This window comes from Balaenoptera physalus (genome assembly GCF_965194825.1).
Source record: "Balaenoptera physalus genome assembly, chromosome: 7".
NCBI classification, from domain to species: domain Eukaryota; kingdom Metazoa; phylum Chordata; class Mammalia; order Artiodactyla; family Balaenopteridae; genus Balaenoptera; species Balaenoptera physalus.
Window position 1 is genome coordinate 11,279,882 of NC_138886.1, and position 10,118 is coordinate 11,289,999.

The window sequence follows — 10,118 nt, forward strand, 5'->3', positions numbered from 1 at the left end:
GTTATATGTACAGTTGCACACTCAGGCAACTCTACCTAGATCCCTGCGAAAGATCCTCCGAGGCCACACGATTCTCTGAGGCCATGTTTTGCATATTTGCAAAACTCTTGAAGTTACAAGTGTGTCTGTTCATGCTGCACATGCACAGATGCCCCAAGGCGAGGCAAGGAAAGGACCATAATCCCAAAGGCGCGCGTGCGCGAGTGTTCACACAGACGTGTGCTCTGGCGCCTGCACACGGCCAGCGCCCAGGCACACGGATGCCTACCTGCATACACAAGCATGTTTTACTGACCCATCTGGGGTACTTTCTTTCAAAGAAAGTAGGGAGTGAAAATCTAATCTGGGAGTCAGTGGGGTTCATTGGGAGGTCGCCCAACCGGTAGGAAAAAAATTGCAACAACGCTGGAGCGTTTGTCCTTGGTGCAGCTCTGCGCCCAGGCTGGTGGTTGCAATACGTTTTCGAGAACTCGAGGGGCTGCCTTAGGAGCTGCGGGGCGGGGGGAGGAGCCCTCGGTAACTCTTGCCGCGGGCTTCCCAAGAAACGTGGAAACACACCCTGCGTCTCTTCACTTCCCCCGTATCTGTAAGCGCACGCTTTCTTCGACACCTCACTGACCAGCAGCCCACACCCATCGCTGACCTACCCCAAATTCCCTGGCCGTGAGGATTCCCGCCGGGACCGCCCGCCTATTTATCCCTCCGTGGCAGGCTAGGACGGGCTCAGGTCTGCAAAAGGCTCAAGCCCATTTCCCGCCACGGGATCTGGGGACCCCCTCCCCGGCCCCGGGTTCAGAGGCCGGTAACTTTGCTAATCTCCCCCAGCGGCGGGGGGACGTCGTACAACCGCTGAGCCCTGTCCGCGGAGACTAAACAAGGAGAGGAACAGGCTGTAAACACACACCCTGACACGTGAGTGACATTTACGCGGTGCGAGAAGCCGCAGCCGAGGGGGTGGCAGGGGGTGGGGGGCGCAGGCAACCGCGGGTAAATGGAACCTTCTGGGGCGCCAGAAACAGCGGCCCCTCGACGCCCCTCCCCCAGGTAGGGGAAGAAACTCCCTAGGTCCCTTGAACCTGCCTTTTGTGGGAGGTGACAGGTGAACGGAATTCAGGTCTGGCTACTCTCGCCGCTGCCTACCTCCCCACCATCTGCTTCCTCGCAGACAGACAGACCGGGCGCATAATGAGGTAGCAGCCTCCAGCCGGCCACCGTGACTAACTCAGAACAAAAGCGCTCCCTCCACGCCTCTTCCAACAAAGGGGCCACCAGCCCCGGCGCTCCCCGAAGGCTGCGGGGCTCCCGGCTGCCGGCTGCGGAGCTGCGGGCGCGCAAACTTCCCGGGGCTCCCGGGGCTGCCGGCGCCACAGAGCCGGGGCCGCGGAGGGAGGAAGCACATGCAGCCTAGAGAAAGTGAGGCCGGGCCTGGCGGGGGAAGAGGGGGCGGGAGCCCGGCAGCCGCGGAAGGAGGGTGATTGATCAGTGCGCTGTTCCCGGAGCTCCGTCCCGTTATTAGAGGCGGCCAAAGCAGGGCCACGCAATAACCGCCGAATCGCCAACTAATTGACGCTGCAGGCAACTACTTCATTGTGCGCGCTGGTTTTATGTCTTCATAGCCGGTGATTGACAAGGTGTAATTAGTCATCTCACTCGGTGATAAACATGGGCACCCTCCTCCCGCGGCATCAGGCCGTGTGTACCAGCAGAGGAAGCGATAGTTGACGCTGATATACCATTAAATCAAAATGAAGACGTTCAGAAGTGTGTGTTTGCTGTGACGCTCTGATGGTTTATTTCTCAAATACGGCACCAACAGATTTACTTGATTTGCAAGTTAACTACAACATTAACTGGTTTTATTTATTTTGCCTCTTCTTTCCTTTTCCTAGGCAGGGATGTTGCTCTTGGAGAATGTGAAGACAGTTTGCTTCTTGACAAGCGAGCGAACGGGCGCCCAGATTTTTGCAGCCTCTCGAGTCTCCCCCGAGGGAAATGCAGGCAGAGAAAACGCCTGATTTGGGAGCCACCAGGGAAGGATTCCGCGCAGGGAGAGCCGCCCTCTTTGGCCCCAGACCCGCCTGCCTGGGGACCCCCTTTGGGCACCGCCAATGGATTATCTGAAACACTGCGGATGGTGCCGGGGACTGGGGTGGGGAAAGCCTCTTGGATAATAACTGCAAAGAAGAAAGAGGCAAAGACAACTGTTTCTTCTCTGCCTTGCAGCAGGAAGAACTGTGTTCTTAAAGCTGTTGGCTGCAGTCACAGGGCCAGTTGCCTGCCTCGGTTCCCTGAGTAAAATGTAATGTCTCCTGCTCTCAGGGTTGCACCCTTCAGCAAATTATACTCCTTGTTAGGCTGCAAAGTGGGTCTTGCTTAGGGAACTCTGTGTGTGTGTGTGTGTGTGTGTGTGTGTGTGTGTGTGTGTGTGTGTGTACGGGGGGTGTGTCCCTCTACAGTGAGGCTGCTACTGGAGGTGCTGATTATTCATTTCAGAAACCTGGTGGTTTAAATCTTTAAAAGGGAGGGAGCACTCCTGGTTGGGCTCCCTAGAACTGCTGTGGTCTGTCTCAACCCTAGTTCTGGTTAGAGAATGGCAAGGACTGAACAAAGCCACCAATATCTGAAAGTTCTCTTCCAGTGTATCACACATGCCCCCAGGAACCCCCCAGAGGGGTAAGCGCCCTACATTTTCCCCTTCTCTCTAACCTCTGTCTCTCATTTGTATAGCAGAGGAATGGTGATTCCTTGCCACCACGCAGGAATGTGGGGTTGTGGACCTCTCCAGGAAGAGATGGGGTGAAGCTGAGTCACAAGGATGGCAGAAAAGCCCCATATCTTCAACAAGGACCCCCCTTCCCAGGCCTGGGGGAGGAGGTGAAGGGGGAAGTGTTTTATATTGATGTGAGAGGCTGTCAGTTAGCAGCAAATCAGCTCAGGCATGGCCACCTCTTCATGAAATCAACTCATTGCCTTGGTCACACCTTACAGAAAATCTGCTGGTTACCACTATTGACAATAAAAATTAGTGGGGCCTTAGCTGTTTCGAAGAAGAACCCCGTGTCTGTAGATACATAAGTGGCTTGGCCTGACTCTGGCATGGAGGAGCCCAATTTCTCCTCCTCTTCTCCCTGCAGCGATCTGAACAGTTCCGAAACCGCCTCCCAGAGCGTCAGCTGAGCAGGTTGGGGAACTAACCAGGGCCCTCTCTCTAGGGCCCTGTTAAATGCACTGAACTTAAAATGAAACACTAAGTGTGAATTTCAGGTTTGAACATGATGCATCAGGAAACGTGGAGGTTGGCAGCCCTTTCCTCCCTCCTGCCTTTCGGTAGCAGGTATTAATATTGTATTAAATGTTATGAGAAAGTAAGGGCTGCGGAGAGGAATGTGCTCAGATGCAATTTTGTCAAGGTTTTTATCTGTGATTATGATTCCAGATGTAGAAACTCCCGCAGGAGGGAAATGAGGGGCTGCTGGCGTGTGACATGTGTTTTAAGGTGTTTGGCAGTGTTTCTCAAAGTGGTGACAAAACGTTCAATTTTATTACAGGGAATCGGCAAAAGAAACATGAATATGCTAAGTCGGAGATTGTTCATCTCAGCAAAAGGATTTACCATTATTGATTAGGGTGGGGAAAGTTTGTATCTGGGTCTGCTTAAATCACATTGTCAACAATGTAAATCTGTCAGATCAGATTATTCTTAAAGAACAATTGTAACAAAATACACAATAGCCAATTGCATCTCCCCACCTACTAATTTCCATGCAAAGTTGTAAACTATTCTGGAAGAAAAAAAAAAAGTATTGCAACAAGATGTCTTTTTTTTTTCAACGGGTGTAACTACCACCATTCCTTGAGGGTAATTCGTCTTAAACTAACCCAGAATACAACCCAGTCCTAGAAGAGCCCCAGTCCTAGAATTCTGCCCTTTTTGTTAATCTGGTTGCTTTTTAAATAGAAGCACAACTAACAGCAGTAAATTTCCTCACACTGGGAACCGCATTTTGCTAAGAGGAGAATCAGGAAGATAGTGTGGAAAAGAAGTGGGGATGGGGGAGGAAGCAGCTGAACTCTTGACTAACTGACAACTCTTGTATTGACATGCATTTGAGACTGGAAAAATTCCTACCATGGTCTTTCTCCATTCAAAGGCATCTCTGCCACCCCTTTCTGACAGCAGGACACCCCTAAACTCTATTTCCAAGCAAGGTTTCCTCATAAACATTTTATGAGCTTCACTTAGACTAATCGACAGGGGTACCCAGCCAGCGCTGACTAGACTGGAGGAGGATTTGGTAAACATTTCCACAGAACAAAAAGAGGGGGTTTTGGCTAAAGATGCTGGACTTGGCTCTCCCCTGAGTCCCCAACCAGAGAATCTCTGCACACTCACAGGATATGGATCGCCCCATACCTAGCACACTCCGTGCATCTGTCAGCCCATTTCACGAAGCTCACAAGTATTCAGCCCCAGCCTTTCCTTAATCCAGGCTAAAGAATGTTGATTTTGGTTTCCCAGCCACTGGCACTGTTTTACCATCACAAAAACATACTCGCTCCTAGCACAAATCGCACCTTCTTGGGAAGTAAGAAGGTTCCTCTCCTATGAGGTGATGTAGGACTTGGTACATTTCCGAGGGGAACAGTGAGGTTGCAGGGAGGGGAAAATGCTCAGCGTGGTCACCTTCTCTCACCCTGCACTTTCAGCAGAGCCCTTTCTCTACCCCAGCCCAACTTTCCACTGGCTTGATTAGCAAATCTCTACTGCTATTTGGGGAGCTGGCATTGTCTCCTTAGGTGAGGAGTGAGTCATTTCCCACATAAGCTTCAGCCTTAGCCCAACCTCTTGCCCCCTCCCCCATTTTTATTCTTCCATTAATTAAAACAACTAATGTTCCATCGATTATCTTTGCATGAATGAAAATCGTTACGGGCCCTTGCAGGTATATGGGAAATTCTGTTTGCTTAAGTATTCACACTTTGATTTCCAATAGACTCATTTTCTCAGGCATAAAGAAATTCAAACAAAACAAAACAAAAACAATCTCCTGATACTTTGCAGTAAAGCACGAAGACTAGTAGTAATGAGTTTGTGCCGATCTCTTGCAGGAAGAAATGTTCAGATGGCCCCATTTTAGAACTGAATTATACTATCTGGTAAAGGCTTCTAGACAGTTAAGGAAAACATTGATAGGTCATCAGACCTAGGTTTTGAATTTGTGCTTGTGTTGAATCAGATGAGCTCATCCAAATTTACTTTTAAGCTACCATCAGTCCTCAAAAGTAAAAAGGCAGGGGACAATCAGCTCTATTTGGAATTTCCCAGCTAGTTGGCCATTTCAGCTTGCATCTCCATTTCTGGGGGCTGCCATAATTAGAGCGATCTATTTTGCATTTACTTCTCTTTGCAAGCACTACATTATTCACTCTTTCCTGTGCTTATTAAACAGTGCCACCTGCACCAAATTCAACAAAGCTCTTCCATCAGTCAGCCCAGTAAGGATCCCAGACCATATATTATCATTAATTGAAGCTCAATTGAATAGTTGACGATAGAGGCATGAGTAAAAGTAACACATTTTCTAGGACCTGCTTATAAGAATGTTTTAAGCTAAAAAAAAAAAAATTCCCCAAATTGTCGTTTTTTACAAACTCATTTCATTCTCTCTGTACAGTAATTCAAGCAGCAATTAGCAAGTCTTTTAATTAATGAACTATTCCCTGTATGTCACCAAGGTGCCTCCAGCACAAACGTCCTCCTTCATAAGGTACTAGAAAATGCAGTCAATATTTTGTCACCCAAAGCCTTCGAAGCTGACCACCTCGATAGCCCTAATACTATCAAAAGGATCTGAAGAGCCAGGGACAAAGCTGGGAAACAGAGGACAATTTTCCGAAAACTAGCCATGGATAATCTGAATCCAGAGAGAGGGAGTGGCAGGAGGAAGGGAACCAGAGACAGAAAGGAGAGGCAGAAAATGAGTGTAGATAGATACCAGTGGTTAAAGAAAAGCACAGAAAGTTTGTAGCAAAGATGGGACCATCTCTGCGCCTCAGCTATAACAAACTCCATCAAAATGTTGATGATTTACACATTTTTAGGAGCCTGAAACCTCACTGTGCATTGTTCTTTAAAAAGCTTTCTGCTTTGTTCAAAATACTGCTTATCTTTGGCATTGTCAACAGCTCTGCATCTGGGAGAGATTAATTAAGTGATAGGTCAGACACAATGAGGTGAAGGGGCATGTCCACCCAATCAGGACTGATTCATCCATTTCTAGGTGAATCAACTTTGTTGAGGGATGCCAATTTCAGTTCCATTTCCAGGGAGGATTTATCAGTAGGAATGCCTGAGCTCCCCCAGTGAGGGGCTCTTAGCTGGAAAAGGTATTTCCAGACAGAAAAATCTAAAATCCACACTCTCTTTTTCAGATGTGAAACCAAAACATAACTATAAATTGTCTGTAGGCTTAAGTTTCACTGATGTGGGTGAAGGCTGATTTTCTTGAACATGATCTTTCTACAAAATAGCTAATTGGATGATTACAAATAAGATTGCCATGCAACACAATAAAAAAAAATTAAAAGTCTGCTTTCTCTTCTCCCCCTTCCCAACCATTTCTCATTGCCCCTTCCTTTCAAAGTCCACTTTTAATTTCTAGAAGGCAAGGTGAAAGAAAGAGACAGGAAAAAGAGGAGAGGATGAAAGAGAGAAAGAGAGAATGAAAGAGAAATAGGTTTTCTAACCTGTCGGCTGAATTTTTCCAGACCAATTTGAGGTTATCTTTAAATCTTCACCCCCCCATACACCCCACACCTTTCTAAAAAATCTTTAGATTAGTGAGAAATTAGCTAATCAGGAAAGGCTATGTGGCCAGTTCACCCTATTCTTAACCAGAAGGGTTTTAAGGACCTTAGACCCTACTCCCCAAAATGACACTCTCCCCATCTCTTCAGCAGCATGTCAGTCTGGGTGAAAATTGTGGTTGCCTCTGTGTGTGTGTGTGTGTGTGTGTGTGTGTGTGTGTGTGTGAGAGAGAGAGAGAGAGACAGAGACAGAGACAGAGAGAGACAGAGACAGAGAGAGACAGAAAGGGAAGTAAACTCCCAGCCTGTGAATAATGCTCAAGTAAAGTGACTATTCCAAACAAAACACTTGGAATATTTTTACTCTATTCGTGAACACCCCTGCAAATGAAGTTCACCTTTTCCAAGGCGTGTGTGTCTGTGTGTGTGTGTGTGTGTGTGTGTATGTGGGAGTAAACAATGGTTTGTGGTTTTTGTAACCAATCAGCCATTTCCCCTTCTCCAAAGAAATGTAGAATGCCGGTTTCTTATCTATCCAATTCTTTAAATCATCTGGGATCCATCTATATTTATAAAACTGAGCAGAAACACTTAACAGCCTGATCAATAGCCATTGACCGTCAGTGCACCTCACACCCTAACATGCACAGCTTGATCATGTATATTTGATCATCGAAAAATTCAAAGCATCTTGCAGAGTGTATCAAGCTTCCCATAAAATAGTCTATCTTTTTCTGTGGTCTTAAAAAGAGTGCCGGTTTCTCTCTCCCTTGCATTCATCCATCTATCTATCTATTTACACACACACACACACACACACACACACACACACCCCTCCCTTCCTGGAGAGTTTATTGCTCATATATTTGATGAAGAACAAGGTAATTAACTGCAAGCCTGTTCATCTGGGTGGCACTTCATATCCATTGTAATAATAAAACATTTTTTCCCATTTTAGCAGAAGAAAGGCTAGTCCTGCCCACAGATTCAGAGGACCCCAGCATCTCCGTCTGCAAAGCCTCCTTTTTATAAATCCTGCCTCCCTCTTAAGTGATGGCATGCACAATTGCACCAAGGGGCACTAAGTTTATCTGTAAAAAAAGCATAGTTGGAAAAGCTTGTCCCTTCTCAGACCTTCAGCATCAGCTAGTGGGGGTTTGGAATAGACATGGCTGGCTCCTCCGTCCCTAGTCTCCTTGGCAGCAAGCAGGGACAAGAGTCCAAAGGGCTTGTCCTACATAGAGCCACAAGTAGAAGAGGTGTATTTGGGGATCTCAAGGGTTGATGTCCTGAGCACATGCCACTAAGTTCCAGTATCCGAAAAAGGACTCAGCCCTGCAGACTTTTCTGATAGTCTGGGGCCAAAAGGCTGGTTCTAAGTTTCTCCATAAAGTATGCCAGATCTGTCCAAACCGCTCCAATCATCTGGCAGGAGGACTACCAGCTGGCAGGCCTGCTCCAAGCCTGCAGCACAGTCTTTCTAACCGCAACCCCAGAGACTACCTCCCACCCCCACCCCCAGCCAGCAAAACAAATTACCTGCAGAACCTCCCATTTCTGGAGTCCCCTGCTCTGTATTCCGAATCGTGCCCAGGACAAATTTCTCAGGGCCCTTCCTTCTAAAAGCAGCAGCATCTGGGCTGAGGCTCCCTCCTTTATGTGTGTGTGTGTGGGAGACTTCGTATGATAATACATGTAATATGATATAGAATGACAGAATGCATGACGGTTGCCCATAATACGGAGAAGTCAGTCAAAGGACAGAGGGGACATTTGGATAATTACCATCCATTGGCTAGTCAATCACTCGAACAGAGAGAAACTGCACAAAACCCACAATGGAGTTGGGAAACAAAAGAGACCCGAGCCAGACTCAGGATTAACCGGTCTAAAGCGATCTAAATGCTTTTGTATCTGAAGAACTGAGGCTCCCGGTTGCCCCCCCCTTCCCACTCCCAGGGAACTAATTGCGGGGATCAGAGTTAAAGCCCTCTCCCTCCTTTCCCCTTTCTCTTTGTAGACTGCTCACCACGCAGAAAAAAAAAAAGAAAAAAAGATTTCTCTCTCTGTGTTCATTAAACTATTTTAAAGTTAAAGGGATGGGGGAGGGTGGCTCCAGGTGGGCCCTCAGCCCAGAAGCTGGGGTTCTTCAGCCTTGGAAGAGGCTGGGACAGTCTCAGTCGATCTCAATTCTTTGTTTCTGGGTGAAGTCTTCCCTGCTCGCCCCTGGAAACAAATGCCCCATTCACCTGGGCAGCTGCCCTTTGCCTGGAGGGTAACACGGATGGCTGGTACCCTGCTTTGGATGAGGAGTCCCCATAATCGGCCCCTGCACTAGAAAAACAGAAGGTCCACCCCCTAGTTGAAAACTCAAATGGAGTCAGCACCCTCAGAATTAAACGGCGTAAGGCGTAAAAGGGTGACAGAGAAGGGGGTCTAGCCTTCAAAATGGGTAAGAGAGAAGAAGACGGTGGCAAATTGTGAGCAGACAATTTGCTTCTCAACTGGGCAGTGAGAAAGAGAAAGAAAATCCTTCTCAATGGGGCAAGGAGAGACTATGCTTATTTGGGGAAAGGGATGAGAAGAGACTCCTTCTGACTGAGAAAGAGAGAGGTAAAGAGGTGATTCCTCAAAAGCGACATAGGAAAATGGTCCCGTAAATGTTTAGAGACTCCGAGATGAAGGTGAGAGAGGAGGAGAATTCCTTAAAAGAGAAAAGATACAGACCGAGATGTCCGTAGCTGAGAGAGAGACCCCCGAGTCCCGGGACAGGAAGATGGGTAACTATCTCACCCAATTCCCACCGGGTCCTCCCGATGCGATTCTAACTCGCCCAGCGCCCTCCCGGCCCGGCGGGACTCGCTTGTCCCCGCTCCGTGGCAGCGGCGGCTCCCGGTCCCCGGCCCGCGGGTGCCCGCCGTGCCCCCGTCCGCACGCGCCCCCATCCGCACGCGCCCCCCGCGCAGTCCCCTGCCCCTCGGGGCGGCCTGGGCGCCTTCTTACCTTTCCGAGTCCTCCGCCGCGGGTGTGGCCGGCTCGGCGGGCGGCCCCGGGCCAGGGCCGGGGGGCGGGGGGCAGGGGCGCCGGGCTGGGGGGGAGCGGCAGGGTGAGGGCTGGGGGGGCTGGCACGGTGCCCAAGGGGGGCGAGGGTGCCGCGGGCAGCCCCAGGGCCCGCGGGCGAGCCCGGCCGAGCCGGAGGAGGGGCGGGGGGCGGGGGCCCGAGGAGGGGCGCCAGGGCCCGGGCCGGTGGGCGGGGAGCTCCAGCCTGCAGAACCTGCCGGGGAGCCGGGCGAGGCGCGGGAGGGAGACCC

General features: G+C 49.3%; 1 protein-coding gene across 1 annotated transcript in view; it reads right to left on the bottom strand.

Moving 5' to 3' along the window:
• Positions 1-9,889, bottom strand: part of LHX2 (LIM homeobox 2) — a 31,445-nt gene extending 21,556 nt beyond the window's left edge. The window contains exon 1 of the mRNA XM_082467819.1: positions 9,811-9,889. The gene's annotated coding sequence lies outside the window, so the exon portion shown is untranslated. The remainder of the gene's footprint in view (positions 1-9,810) is intronic.
• Between the last annotated feature and the right edge of the window lie 229 nt (positions 9,890-10,118).